A 15085-nucleotide genomic window follows, 5' to 3' on the forward strand; every position below is an offset into this window, starting at 1 on the left:
AAGAGGCCAAGGAATTGGTCCAAAAATGCAAAGGGTGCCAGAAGTTCCGCTCCAAGCCGCATCAGCCGGCTTCTGCACTCAAGACCATCCCCATTGCCTGGCCTTTCGCAGTTTGGGGTCTAGACATGGTGGGACCATTCAAGATGGCACGAGGTGGCTTAACTCACTTACTTGTTGCGGTGGACAAGTTCACCAAGTGGATAGAAGCGAAGCCAATCAAGAAACTGAACGGTCCGACTGCCGTGACTTTCATCTCCGACATCACAATTCGGTATGGCATACCACACAGCATCATCACCGACAACGGCACGAATTTTGCCAAAGGCGCCTTGGCCCATTTCTGTGCGACACAGGGCATCCAACTGGACCTAGCATCCATCGCCCATCCACAGTCAAACGGCCAGGTGGAGCGAGCAAACGGCCTCATCCTGTCCGGCATCAAGCCCCGACTGATCGAGCCTCTGGAGCGCTCGGCTGGCTGCTGGCTCGACGAGTTGCCAGCCGTCCTCTGGAGTCTGCGCACGACACCAAACAAGTCAACCGGCTTCATGCCTTTCTTCCTCGTCTATGGTGCTGAAGCCATCATCCCAACGGACATAGAATTCGATTCCTCGCGAGTCATCATGTACACCGAGGAAGAAGCAGAAGAAGCACGACAAGACGACGTCGACCTGCTGGAGGAGGGACGGCTGTTGGCACTCAGCCGGTCCAGCATCTACCAGCAGAGCTTGCGCAGATACTACAACAGGAGGGTGACCTCGTGCTCCGATTAATCCAGCGAACAGCCGGCCAGCACAAGCTGTCGGCACCTTGGGAAGGCCCCTTCATCATCAGCAAAGTGCTGGGCAATGACTCCTACTACCTGATCGACGCTCAGAAGCCCCGAGCACATAAGATGGACGACTCCGGCAAAGAGACAGAGCGGCCATGGAATGCAAATCTCCTCCGAAAATTTTACAGTTAAACACAGTATGTATCACGCTACCTTTTGTATTAAAAGTACCAAGACTTCGGGGCCCCCGAGAAGAGCTCGGGGACTGCCCTCTTTTATCTATATGATAAGAAATATGCCTTCGAGTATATTACTCTTTGTTATGCCGCTTGGCACCGGGTTTGACTAGTCGGCCCGGGGACTTGCCGACCTGCGCTATGAAATGCTTCCTGCAACCGGACAAGTAGTTTGTGGCGTCTAAACCGTCTCCTGCCAGAAGCCGCAGCTCGCAGAGCGACTGTTTGGTGGGCAGGAGTAAGGAAGAATGGGCGTCCACATGAAAAATGGCTAAGGACTCAAAGCACAAACATAGCTTACGGCCGGCTTCCAGCCTTTTTTCGCAAACCGACTCGTGAATAGTCGGCTTGCCGCTTTCTATCCAACTTGTTAAACAACCCTAAAAACGGCTAAGTACTTGCCTTCCCAAAGTGACCAAGAATTTGATCCAGCAGCAGTCCGCGGAGCGATTGTCTGACTGACAAAGACGGAACTGAGGGAAGACGACAAAGGAAAAAGCCAAAAGAACAATGAGCAAGAAAGATAGAAGTCGGATGAATATTTACATAACAAAGGCCCTTGGCCGAATCTTCGAGCAGAATTTCAAAATACACCCCGCGGGTGGAATTGTGCGAATTAACAAGTTCTTCAAAAACTATTAGAACAGATAAAACAAAGACAAGGTGGCAGCCTAGTGGGCGGCAGATGGGTTTGGAGGATCGAAGGAGATGGCGGTGTTGGATATTGGGGCGGCCGGCTGGGCGGTCTCGGCTTGATCACCTCCAGCAGCAGTCGGCTCGGGCGGGCACGGCTCATTGCTGGAGGCACGGTCAAGCTGAGGCTGGCCGTCCGCTCCGTCTTCCGGTGCCTCCGTCTCGCTAAAGTCCTCCGCCTCGTCTTCCTCCTTGACGCTGGAGCCGATCACCTCTGCCGAGTCCTCGCCGTAGTCGGGGTTCAGCCCAAACCACTCCGGTGGCACCTCCTCGCCGTCTTCAGCCCGCTCGGGGACAAAGATGCTGGTGTCGGTGTACTCGGCGATCGCCGCCGCACGCTTGACAAGGGCGTCTTCTGCGGCTGCCAACTCCGACTGGGCCTCTGACCGGAGTGTGGCTAGTCGGTCTAGGTCCAGCCCCGGATACCACACCTTGACGAATTCCAAGGCTCGGCGCGCTCTGGCCCGGGCCGAGGAACCCTTCCAGGCCTCAAGACGGCCAGCCGTGACCTCCAGCCAGTCGGCAGTCCGACTGGGGGTGCGCAGAGCCTGCATGTCTGGCCACAGGGCGGCGATCGCTTGGGCGCCGACACGTTGAAGCCGGCGCAACATCTGGTGGGCCGGCCGCAGGTGAGCCCCAATGCTCAGAATATGCTCATCAAGAGTCCGAGGGGCATCAGCGGCAATCTCCGCGCCACCCGCCCTCTGCTCCTCGCAGTCGGCCTCGATAGCTTGAATGGCGGCCTGCGAGTGGCCGGGGAAGAAGTCTACCAAGACGGAGAGAATGAAGAACAAGTCAAAAAAACAGGAGTCGGCTCGACATGTAGTCGGCGGCTCGAAGAAGGAAAGCAAAGAAGCTCACCGTTGACGAGGTCCTCGTTCTCGTGGAAGCCGGAGACCATCATTGCCTCATTTTAGGTCCAGGAGGAGCGCTCGCTCACGAACTCGGCCAGGAGGGCGGCTTCCGCCTCTTCCGCCTCCTTCTGCGTCTTCGTAAGTAGCTCCTTCTGCTCTGCCAATTGTGCGGCCAGCAGATCGTGCTCTGCGGCGAGCTTGCTACACTCCTCCCCCTTGTCGCGCAACGCGGAGTTGGCTTCGCTCAGCTGCTGTTGAAGAGCGGTGTTGGCCTCTAAAGAGAAAGAAGAAAGAAGGCGTTAAGTCATCAATAAAGAAGGTCGCCGGGGAGATCCGGCCCGACTGCTCAGCAGTCGGCCCGAATCTCGAGGACTATAGCCCGCGGGTGCGCTAGCGCGCCCCCGCAAAGAAGAAAAAGGACTCACTCCGGCTCTCCGACAAGTCGGCAGTCCGCTTGCCCAGCTCTTCAATGTTGCAGTTGAAGGCGGTGACACGGAGGTTGTGATAGTCCTGCAACAAGTATTTCAGAACAAAGGTTAGTACCCGCAACTTACCAATTGGAGTTCCGGGCCGCCTGCTCAGCAGCCGGCCCAAAACTCGGGGACTACACCCGGTGGGTGCGCTGGCGCCCCCCCACAGAGAGGAACAAGAAAACAGGGACAAAGGAGAAAGCATACCCGGATGGCTGCCCGCGACACCAGATGCGCCTTGGTGCAGTTTTGGATGGCGTCACTCTCAGCTCGCAGCTTTGTCTAGACATCCAGAAGAGCCTGGTTCAGCGGGCCCATGCCGCCTCCTCGCACCCACCCAATGGGCACAGCGCTCGTCGCTTCGACGTCTGGAATCGTCGAGCTGGCGGTGCCGGTCTCCAAGGGGCGTGGCGCCGAAGTCTCCTTCTCAAGACGGCGGCGCGTTGGCGATCCGACTTGAAGGAGTAGCCTTGCCACGACCTCGTCTTCAGTCGGCGGCAAGGGCGGATGCGCCGGCTGTTTGCCTTGCGCGCTTCTAGACGGTGATGGGGGCGGCTTTGGCGGCGCGACCGCGTCCGGCAGGGGTGCGTCGCCGCCGCCCCTCTCCACGATCGGGAACTCGCCGCCGGCTTCCCCTGACTTCCCCGTGAACTCCGGGGGCGGCGGCGCGGAGTTCAAAGGGGTGACAAACACCGCCGACCGCCGGGGCGCGAATTCCTTAGCCGGCTGCTTTGCCGCAGCGGCGGCCTCGGCCGCCTCCAGCTTGTTCAGGGTGGAGGCCTCCGCCTTCTCGGCCTCCGCTTTCTCCCGGCGGGCGACCTCGTCCTCCTCGCGCTTCTCCCACGCATTCCGCTCCGTCGCCTCCCGAAGGTCGGTGGCGGGGTCAATCCGCTGAGTGGTGGTAGACGTCTCCACCGACCCCATAACGGAGGCGGCGGCAACCCTCTCAAGAGTGAGGGGAGCCCTGAGGCGAGGAAATCATATGAAAAACTCAGACAAGATCAACAAAGAGAAAATAAAGATAAGGGATGGAGGCGCTTACGCAGAGACCAGCGGCGGCTTCTTCACTTCCTTGCGGAACGGTTGGCTTTCGCGGCCGCCTCCTCCCGCTTGGTCGCGGCCGCCGCTCCCTTGAACTTCTTCGACCGGCCACCAAGAGTACTCGGCCTGGCCCGGCGCTTCTTCGCACCGCCTTGAGCGTCCAAGCCGGCGGAGGAACTCGCGCTTGGCTGGCCGGCTTTTGGCTGGCGACGCGGGGCGACTTGTCCCTCGGCCTCGTCGTCAGGCCAGTCGGCGAAAGTGGCCGAAGGCCTAGAGCCGCCTGCTTCTCCTCCTCCTCCCTCGGCGTCGGCTTCCATGGCCGCCGCCCCCAAGTCGGGATCGTCGACGTCGCTCTCCGCCCGATCGGGGACAAACTGATGAGCCGGCCCCACAGTGCCGGCCGAAGGAGGGACGAGAGGATTCTGATTCAAAACAAAAACGGTCAGACTTGACAAGTCGGACTCGGCAGGAAAAGAACAGAAGAAGAAGGAAGACGACTTACAATAGGCGGGGGGTTGGCGTGCAAATACGGCTCCTTGCCGAACTGCCAGTCCACCGAGAGACCGCAGTTCGCGATGTAGTTTACCGTGTTCGCCACCTCTGCGTGAGGCATGTCCTTGGAGCACATCCGACTCGGGTCCCGATGACCGCTCCTCTGGCAGATCAGGTGAGGTCGGACTTGGAGTGGGAGGACTCAACGCGCCACGAAGGCGGCCAGCAAGTCGGCCCCGATCAGGCCCTCCGACTGCGTCCTGGCTCGGTGTGACCAGCTGGGGAGCCTTCCAGCCGGCGCGCCGGCTTCATAAGCCGGCAGGTTGACCCAGTCGCCTTCTGGGGCGACGTTCTTCACATAAAAATATGACCGCTGCCACATCTTCACCGACTTAATCAGTATGATGGTGGGAAACGGATTGTCAGCCACTGATCTCCGCATCGCAATGAATGCACCGCACTGGGCCGGCACCCTGGCGACGTGTGTGCCGAGCATGGATTGGAAGAACTCACCCCAGAGCTCAATGGTGGGGAGAACGCCGAGGAAGCCTTCGCACAGGGTGGCGAAGGCAGCCAGCAGCACCACCATGTTCGGAGTAAGGTGGTGCGGCTGGAGCCTGTGGAACTCCAAGAAGGAGCGGAAGAAGCCGCTCACCGGCAGTCCCAGGCCGTGCATGAGGTGCGAGCGGAATATGACCCGCTCGCCCTCCTTCGGCGCCGGCGATATCTCTCCCTCCGGCGCGAGGCAGACCCGCACTAAGTCCCTGCCAGGCAGCCGCCGTGTCTGGAGGAGGATCTCGATGTCGTCGTCGTCAACCTCGGAGCCATCCCACACTCCGGAGCGAACGGCAGGAGGCGCGGTGGCGGAGGAGGATCTCATCGCTGCGGGCACGGCGTTGTTCGGAGCAGCAGCGGCAAGATGAAGAAGAAGCAAGAAGGAGCGAAAGGAAGTGGGGAGGATGGGCGCGCGTGCTTCGCCGCCCCCCTCCCCCCGCCTACTTGTAGGCTCGCGGGCTGAGAAGTCGAGGGGGCGGACGTGGGATTAACTGTCCCTGGGACCCCACGACCCCCACGATTTACCACACGAAGTTACCACGCGCAATAACCACGCGGGAACCCCAACCGTCCGCGTGGCCGCAATGAATCTGTTCGCATGCCGAGGCGCGATAGTGGCGGGCCCCGCTTGTAGGCCTGTCCTGTCGCGCACGTGGGTGATCAGACTAGCTCCGCCACATGGCGCCTCACGACGGGTCAACCACGGGCGGCAACCCGGAAGCTTATCAGGCACGCCGCCTGAACTCCGCCGCAACGTTAAAACTTTTTTAGGGGCAAGTCGGCCTTGAGAAAGTCCGACTCCAACTAGTCGGCTTGACAGAAGACAGCTAGCAAAGCCCAGGCCCAACCGTCGGAGAGAAGAAACTGTTGAGGCTCCACGACATGTCGCCCTCAGAGCCTCACCAGCTTCGGGGACTACTGTCGGAGTAATGGGCCACGGGTAGGCTAACCCAAGCCCAGAACCTTTCAAGACATTGAGGCAGACTGCGCCCCTCGAGATCCCAGGACGAAGAGCCGCCTTCTGAGGGTCGGCGGCGAGGCAGCCGGCTGCCCACTCGCGGCCGAGTCCTAGGGACGACTTCAAGATGAGCCGACTCCTGACTGGTGACTTCCAGAGAATCCGGCCTTGGGGAGTCTGCCCGCGACGCCAACAACCCCCATGCCCTCATAAAGAGGGATGGGACGGGGAGTGGCCACAATAAGGTCCACTCCCACCCCTTTTTCAAGGGCAGGCGTGGCTACAGTACGCCGTACCCGTGGAGATCTCCATGCGGCGCGACACTATTGCCATGTCGTCCCTGACATCAGCCCCAGGGGGCGGAGCCCTGTGCCCACGACGGCCTGCTGGTACGACCCAGGGATGATGGGTCCCACCAGTCGGCGGGCGTACCAAAGGCGGCGAAAGCACCACCAATCGGCCCGATGGGAGTCGGCCACCAGAAGTCGGCCGGCCCCTCCCACGGGCCCCACGCGCCATTAATGAGACACGACAAGTAGTGGCCACAGTGATCGCCCGCCAGACGGCGGAGTTGTCGCCACGACCTCATGACCGAGCCTGCGTCATTGGAGGCACGGCTACAGTAATCTGCAGCCGGCAAGACCCGCCCGCGGCGGACGTGGCCGGTCGGCTCCACACCGAGACAGTCGGCGGGTCCCAGGAGTCGGCGGATAAGACGGCGGCCAGAGAGACTGACGGCTAGGCCCGCGCCCAGCCGGATTACCATTGTACCCCTGGGGGGTAGGCCTATATAAACCCCCCAGGGCATCCATGCAAAGGGTTGGAGTCCATTAGCACTAGACCAGATCGTATAGGAAGGAGAGAGCTAGCCTTGCCTTCTCCTACATCCAGGAAATAGCTCGAGGAGCAATCGTGTAAACACTTTACCATAGTGATCATGCGGAGACCCCGTAGAGCAGCAGTAGGGGTATTATTTCCCCGGAGAGCCCTGAAGCTGGGTAAGATTCGCAGGCGTGCATGTCTTCGCCTTATCCCATTTCCAGGCACCGGCGACGTTCTACTCGCCCCCACCATGATAAGCCATACTTTGGCATATGTCGCACCCAACCCCCGACATTACTCCAATGTTTTGTTAACTCGACCTTGATGATTTTCACAGGATGCATCTGATTTTTGGAAAAAGGAGTATAACCATGAAGTTGATAAGAAAGCTAGGGCCAAACCAAAAGCCATCAGGAAAGCCGCCAAGAAGAATAAGAAGAAATTAACTGCTTCCGAGATGCTTGGTCTGGACGACAGTTATGAGTCGGAGGTAGCCCTTGATTCCCTTGGCTCCTTTTTCAACCATCTTATTGACACTGATTATCATCAGGATGACAAGGGGACCAGTCAAGCAGTCGAAGTAGAGGTAACTATCATTTCGTCCGACTTAGAGCCTTTGCCAAGACAGAAAATTCGACCCGTAACCCGTAAAGTAAGGTTTTCACACGCCTTAGGTCATTTGGATCCTCACTTTCTTTGGAAGCAACAGCAGCATGAGAACTGGCGACAAACTCGGACCAGTAGAGGTGAAGACTTATCGTCCGACTTACCAAATACTCCAGCTCAACGGAAATGTCGAAACGAGGTATTTCCAAATTTAAACTCTTTTTACCCACTGGCGGGTCTCATTTGCCAGCCAATTATTCTTCCAATTCAAACTATCAGTAGGCTTCTCGCTCTTCCTCCTGCGACTCATCTCAGACCCAGCTGCCGGCTTTCAAAACTGCCCCTGGGTAACATCACTTTTTATTCTCTACCTCCTTATGCTCTTATACTTGTACTGACCTCTCATAACCCGTCCAGTGGACAAGCAAAGCCTAGCAAGAAAGCAAGGGTGACCAAACCGGTTAAAGAGCCCAAAGCCCATGAACCAGAACAACAAACTCCAGCCTCTAACCCTCCATGCCACAACCTCAAGAGCCAATCCATGATGTTCCACTAGAAATTCCTGACCTCTCCAGTGACCCTACAAATGTCAATCCTTTGATCACTGAATCGTGAAGCCCTATTAAACCGTCAGGAAAACCACCGATGATGTTGTGATCACTCGGACCGGCTTCAAAGAACCGGGACAATCCACTGTCTTAGCCTAGCACTTTGCCAAGGAGGAGTTCATCCAATGGCGGAAAGTGAGATTTGGTATTGCTGATTACTCACAACTAAGCATCAGTGAAGTACTCTCTGGTTATCTCAACCAAGTTCATACCAGCCGCGATCTTGAGATTGACATGGTGAAATAGATGCACCAGAAGTATGAGGTATGAATTCCGGCTTAATACAGTATGCATATCCTGTCAGCCCCCAAGTCTAATGCATATGATAAGATTGAGTATGCTGTAGACTTAGAGTAGCCATGAGTATAAAAACATCTTTGGTAGAATCCTTCAAAGGAGGGCTTTCACCATTAGAGTTAAACCGGATTTTTAATGATTAACATTGCATCCATAGCCTCCAAGGGCCGGTTTAATAAGCATGAATGAACCAGTACTTGTGCATCATTGTTTATAAATCAGAACTTACTTGTGTAGCCCCCATGAGTCGGATGTGGTCATTTGCAGTGCAACTGGGTCATCATAAAGTAGTAACGAGACGTGGAACGTGCATTACCCCCATGTGTCAAGTACTCTTGCTTGCAAAGTGCTTGGGACTTATTTATATAATCCGTTTGTATGAAGAACTTTTTCGGCAAGCATTAGCCCCCAAGTGCCAAGTGTTGTTGCTTGCAAAATGCTTGGGACTTTATTCATATAAGCTGACTTATGAATATGATTTCAAATCTGTGCCTATACAGGACACCACTGCTCAACTTCAATTAGAATTGGGTGATGTGAAAACTCGACTGGAGGTTTAAGAATCTGAGACCCGGAAAGCCAACTCAAAGTTCAAATTTAGTCTAGAGAAGACAGAAAAACTGAAGACTAGTTTTGATACTGAAAAAACCACCTGGGCTGAAAAGAAAGCTGCTCTAACCCAGCGGGCTGAAAAAGCAGAAGCTGATCTTCAAAAGGTGACCAGTGAGCTTACCGGTTTAAAACACCGTGTATCCCAAATGGTTTCTTCTATCTTTGGTGAGCCGCCTCGCCAGCATAAAAATTGAATCTCTTCTTTTTATATCATAAACCGCCGCTGATCACTCTATGATTGTTACACAGGTCCGTGGAGCAGCAACCTTAGTCAAGATATGCTGGTGAAGCTTAAAGCCGTATATACGCTTGTTGAACAGCTATATACTGGAACTCAGCACACGGTAGCCATGATTTCTCCAACAAATGAAGGACCCAATCTGCAGAGTGACTTCTTGAAAAAATTGTCAATTCTGCCTGCGAGGATTCAAGAGATAAAATGGTCATGTGCAAGAGCCGGCATCCTGACGGCCTTGAGTCGTGCTAAGGCATGGTTACTAGAGCTAGACCCGGCCGAGGTAGCTACCGGTAATCTGAGCTTGAAAGAAGATGGCACTTCTTTTGACCAAAAAGACTTCGCTGCCTATGTTAAGGAAATACGTCCTCTGGCCATGAAACAAATCTCTCAAAATATCAGCCGGCTTATGATGCAAAAAAACAGAAGATGCCCACGCCGGCTTATAAAGTGATGGATCTGATTCCCCCAATCCGTAAGCATACTTTCGCCCCTGAAGTTGATCCGTCCGACCTTGTAGATGATGAAGCTGAATTCCAAGCCTTGCATGGCATTGACTAGTCATGACCAAACTTCCAGACGGCGGAGGACAAAGAACCGGAGAAGGATGATCCAGAAGCTTCAAGTCATCAAGGCCAAGAAGATTGATCCGTTGGGCGGTTTAAACATTTGATCTTCCGAAAAACACTTGATCTTTTTGGCTCACAGAGTCATGTAATAGTCAAGTGAAATTTTGATCTTTTGTGCCATCATGCACATTTTGTTTTGCGTAAATTGTTGATTCGCCAGTTGAAAGACGACCACTTTATGCTTATGATAGCGTTGATTTATGCAGATCAGATTTAGCAATACCCTGCACACAAAACAGATCACAAGTGCCTGGCGGTTTACTGCGGGACGGGTCATAATATCCTATATAAACCACTGGTGACTAAAACAGGTCATAACCAGAGGAGGTTTAATCATAATCATATAGAATCAAAGAATATTATACATGTGATATTTGATCGCACTTCCGGCTTATCATACCAGTGCAGTAAGGGTGTCAACCCAGAAAGATTGGACAGATAATGCCTTGTTTAATTGTCATATACTTGCCGGCTTGCAGCACCTTATACAGCAAGGGGTAATATCCCAGAGTTTAAAGCCAGAACTCCTAGCACATAGGCTATTATCATATACTGACGACTTATAGTCCAAATCCAGTCCGGGTTATCAAACTCCAGATATATTTAAGCATGATCCATAAGGATGAAGGCTTCATGGCCTGAATTGTCTCAAGCCATATGTTAATATGGCGTAAATACATGACTCCAAAAAATGGTCAGAAAAAAAACAATGAATCAAAATCGAAAAAACGAGGCTTTCATAGGCCGCCAAGCCTAAAGCTCCAAGGCTTTCATGGGCCACCAAGCCACTGAGTTAACCTTTTACACTTTGTGAATCTGGCCTGACATGACCGTCGTTTTAACCTTGACAAGCTCAGGGTCTATGTAAGATTGACTGTCAAGAGTTCGGCTTGCCATTTTGGGATTACCCGGGCGGAGTGGCAGATTCTACAAAGCAGGATAACCCAGAAAATTTTGGTGCATACACCTGGTATTCCAAGCCAGTTCACGAGGGTAGTAACACTATGTTCTCTTTGATGAATACACCTATGTTTGAACAGGAAGCCCCCATGTGCTTTAGGGCGTATGAGCCGGACCAAGAGGGATATTCACAGCTATGCTCAATGAGCAAGAAGCCCCCAAATGGCTTGTGGCATTGAGCCGATCAAGAGGGATATTCACAGCTATCCTCAATGAGCAGGAAACCCCCAAGTGACCTATGGCATTGAGCTGATCAAGAGGGATATTCACAGCTATGCTCAATGAGCAGGAAGCCCCTAAGTGACCTATGAGAGTGGCTTTGCGCCGGATCAAGACAGATATTCACAGCTATGCTCAATGAGCAGGAAGCCCCCAAGTGACATGTGAGAGTGGCGTTGCGCCGGATCAAGAGGGATATTCACAGCTATGCTCAATGAGCAGGAAGCCCCAAATGTCCATTTATAGTGAAAAAGACTCATTATTCTTTGAGATGAAACGAACAGAGGCCCTATTGAGGGAGTCCTTGATTAAGGGGTCCTCGAACCTCTGGCCTGTGTGACATGGGCCGGACTATTGGGCCATGAAGATACAAGATAGAAGACTTCTTCCCGTGTCCGGATGGGACTCTCCTTTGTGTGGATGGCAAGCTTGGCGTTCGGATATGTAGATTCCTTCCTTTGTAAACCAACTCTGTACAACCCTAGGCCCCTCTGTGTCTACATAAACCGGTGGGTTTAGTCCGTAGGGGCAATCATGATCATACAGGCTAGACTTCTAGGGTTTAGCTATAACGATCTCGTGGTAGATCAACTCTTGAAATCCTCATATTCATCAAGATCAATCAAGCAGGACGTTGGGTATTACCTCCATCAAGAGGGCCGAAACCTGGGTAAAACATCGTGTCCCGTGTCTCCTGTTACCATCGACCTTAGACGCACAGTTTGGGACCCCCTTCCCGAGATCCACCGGTTTTGACACCGACATTGGTGCTTTCATTGAGAGTTCCGCTGCATCGTCACCAGAAGGTTCGATGGCTCCATCAATCATCTACAACAATTCTACCCTGGGGGAGGTTTTCCTCCCCGGTCAGATCTTTGTGTTCGGCGGCTTCGCACAGCGGGCCAACTCGCTTGGCCATCTAGAGCAGATAGACAGCTATGCCACAGGTCACCAGATTAGATTTGGAAACTTGGATTATGTCGCTGACATTCGAGGAGACTTGATCTTCCATGGATTCATGACCCCAATCTCCAATCTGGCCTTAGAGCCAGAGCGCATCGCTAGGTGAGAAGACAGGATTTCTAAACCCACCGGACTATCTGCATCCACTAAGCCTAGTACGGGAGAGCCGGAGGAAGCAGTGTCGCTGGCTATCATCACAAAGCCGGACTCTTCCCCGGACACTGGCTCCGAACTCTCGGAGTCAGCATTGTGTGAGCTTGGCCGAGGAATCCCCTTCCCGCCATACTCCACGGATTCTCTTCTCCCTGGCCAAACATCGCCTTTAAGCGAGGCTCTGGACTTGATGTGATCCCTCGTCATTACAAAGGAGCAACATACGAACTATGCCCAGCCCAGACTAGGGGCTGAGAACGGGGAATTTTACGCCCCACCCACCACCCACTTCATCGCCACTGTCGAGGACTTAACTGACATGCTCGATTACGGCTTTGAAGACATCGACGGTATGGACGATGATGCCGGAGAAGAGTATGCCCAAAACCCGCCATTTACTGGACACTGGACGGCCACCTCTTCATATGACGTGTACATGGTGGATACACCCAAGGAATGTGACGGTGATAATGAGAAAAATCCAGTAGAGGATAAACCTCCCGAGATAAAACCAAAATGCCGACGGCGCCGCTCTAAATCATGCCACAGCAAAGACAACAATACCAGCATGAGAGACAACAATACTCCGGACGATGCCGAAGACCAAGAAAACCCCGTCGAGCAAAACTCAGAACAAGATGATCGGGAGGATGGGCAAGTTAGCCCTGATGAACAGGCCACAAACGAAGACTCGGAGGACAGTAATTACCTTCCACACTCCGAGGATGAGGTGAGCCTCGGCGACAAAGACTTTATTGTGCCTGAGGAACCTCTCGAGCAGGAGCGCTTTAAGCAACGACTAGTAGCCACTGCAAGGAGCCTGAAAAAGAAACAACAACAACTTCAAGCTGATCAAGATCTACTCAACGACAGATGGACTAATGTCCTGGCGGCCGACGAATACGGTCTCGTGCGCCCAACCAAAAGTTACCCGAAGAGTAAAGTGCTACCTCAATTCGATAACGAGGCACTTGAGCCCGTACCAGTAGCACGTAATGCGGCTGACCCACCACCACGTGGCCGTGACAAAACGGCAACTCAAGTCGAACGCCAGCCCATACTATCTCCCTGTAAAGGTAGAGAGATAACAGCTTGGGGATACACATATGACCTATGGCAGGAACTGAAGAATAAAGCAGGTCCGACCAGATCGATTTACGGATCGCGAGGGTGTGCCCCGATGTGTGATGACGGCTATCAAGCCGAGCATGACAAGCATAACCACGCCCGGGCCGAAAACCGCAGACGGACTCCATCCGAACTACGTCGTGACCTGGCCCGATATAGATGCGCCGCACACCCTCTCTGCTTCACCAATGAAGTAATGGAACATGAATTCCCAGAAGGGTTCAAACCCATGAATGTCGAATCATACGATGGAACAACAGATCCCATGATATGGATTGAGGACTTCCTTCTCCATATTCATATGGCCCACGGTGATGATCTGCATGCCATCAAATACCTCCCCCTAAAACTCAAGGGACCAGCTCGACACTAGTTGAACAGCCTGCCTGAAATCTCTGTTGGCAGCTGGGAGGACCTGGAAGACGCCTTCCGCGACAACTTCCAAGGCACATACGTCAGACCTCCAGATGCCGATGACTTAAGTCACATAGTTCAACAGCCCGGAGAGTCAGCCAGGAAATTCTGGATAAGATTCTTAACTAAAAAGAACCAGATCATCCACTGCCCGGATGCCAAAGCCCTAGCGGCCTTTAAGCATAGCATCCATGACGAATGGCTCTCCCAACACCTCGGCCAAGAAAAGTCGAAGTCCACGGCGAACCTCACGGCACTTATGACCCGCTTTTGTGCGGGCGAAGATAGTTGGCTAGCCTGTAGCAATAATAACGCAAAGGAACCTCGTACCTCCGAAGCCAAGAAGATCAACGGCAAGCCCCAACGCAACAGGCATAAGCGTTGAAACAATGGTGACAATACTGATGACACGGCGGTCAACGCCGGATTCAGTGGCTCCAAGCCCACTCAGCGGAAGAAGCCATATAAAAGGAACAATCCGGGCTCTTCTAGCTTGGATCGTATACTCAATCGTCCATGTCAGATCCACGGCACCCCTGATAAACCAGCCAATCATACACACCGGAGTTGTTGGGTCTTTAAACAGGCCGGCAAGTTAAATGCCGAAGACAAGGAGAAGGGGTCACAATGTGAGAATGACGACGAGGAGCCCCGTCCACCAAACATAGGGGGGCAGAAGAAGTTCCCCCAGGTGAAAACGGTGAACATGATATACGTTACCCATATCCCCAAGAGGGAGCCCAAACGTGCGCTCAGGGACATCTATGCGATAGAGCCAGTCGCCCAAAAATTCAACCCATGGTCATCCTGTCCGATCACCTTCGATCGCAGGGACCAACCGACCAGTATCGGTCACGGCGGTTTAGCCGCATTGGTCCTTGACCCCATTATTGATGGATTCCACCTCACGCAAGTACTCACGGACGGTGGCAGCAGCCTCAACCTGCTCTATCAGGATATAGTCCGCAAAATGGGCATCGATCCATCAAGGATCAAGCCCACAAAAACTACCTTTAATGGAGTAATACCAGGTGTAGAGGCCCGCTGCACGGGTTCAATCACATTGGAAGTTGTCTTCGGATCCCCGGACAACTTCCGAAGTGAAGAATTGATCTTCGACATCGTCCCCTTCCGCAGTGGCTATCACGCACTACTCGGACAAACTACATTCTCTCAATTAAATGCGGTGCCACACTATGCTTATCTCAAACTTAAGATGCCCGGACCACGCGGTGTCATAACAATCAATGGAAACACGGAGCGCTCCCTCCGTACTGAGGAGCACACCGCGGCCCTAGTAGCAGAAGTACAGAGCGGCCTTATCAAGAAGAACCTTAATTCGGCGGCCAAGCTCTCGGACACTGTCAA

The sequence above is a fragment of the Triticum urartu genome, chromosome 6 (assembly GCF_003073215.2).
Source record: "Triticum urartu cultivar G1812 chromosome 6, Tu2.1, whole genome shotgun sequence".
NCBI lineage: Eukaryota > Viridiplantae > Streptophyta > Magnoliopsida > Poales > Poaceae > Triticum > Triticum urartu.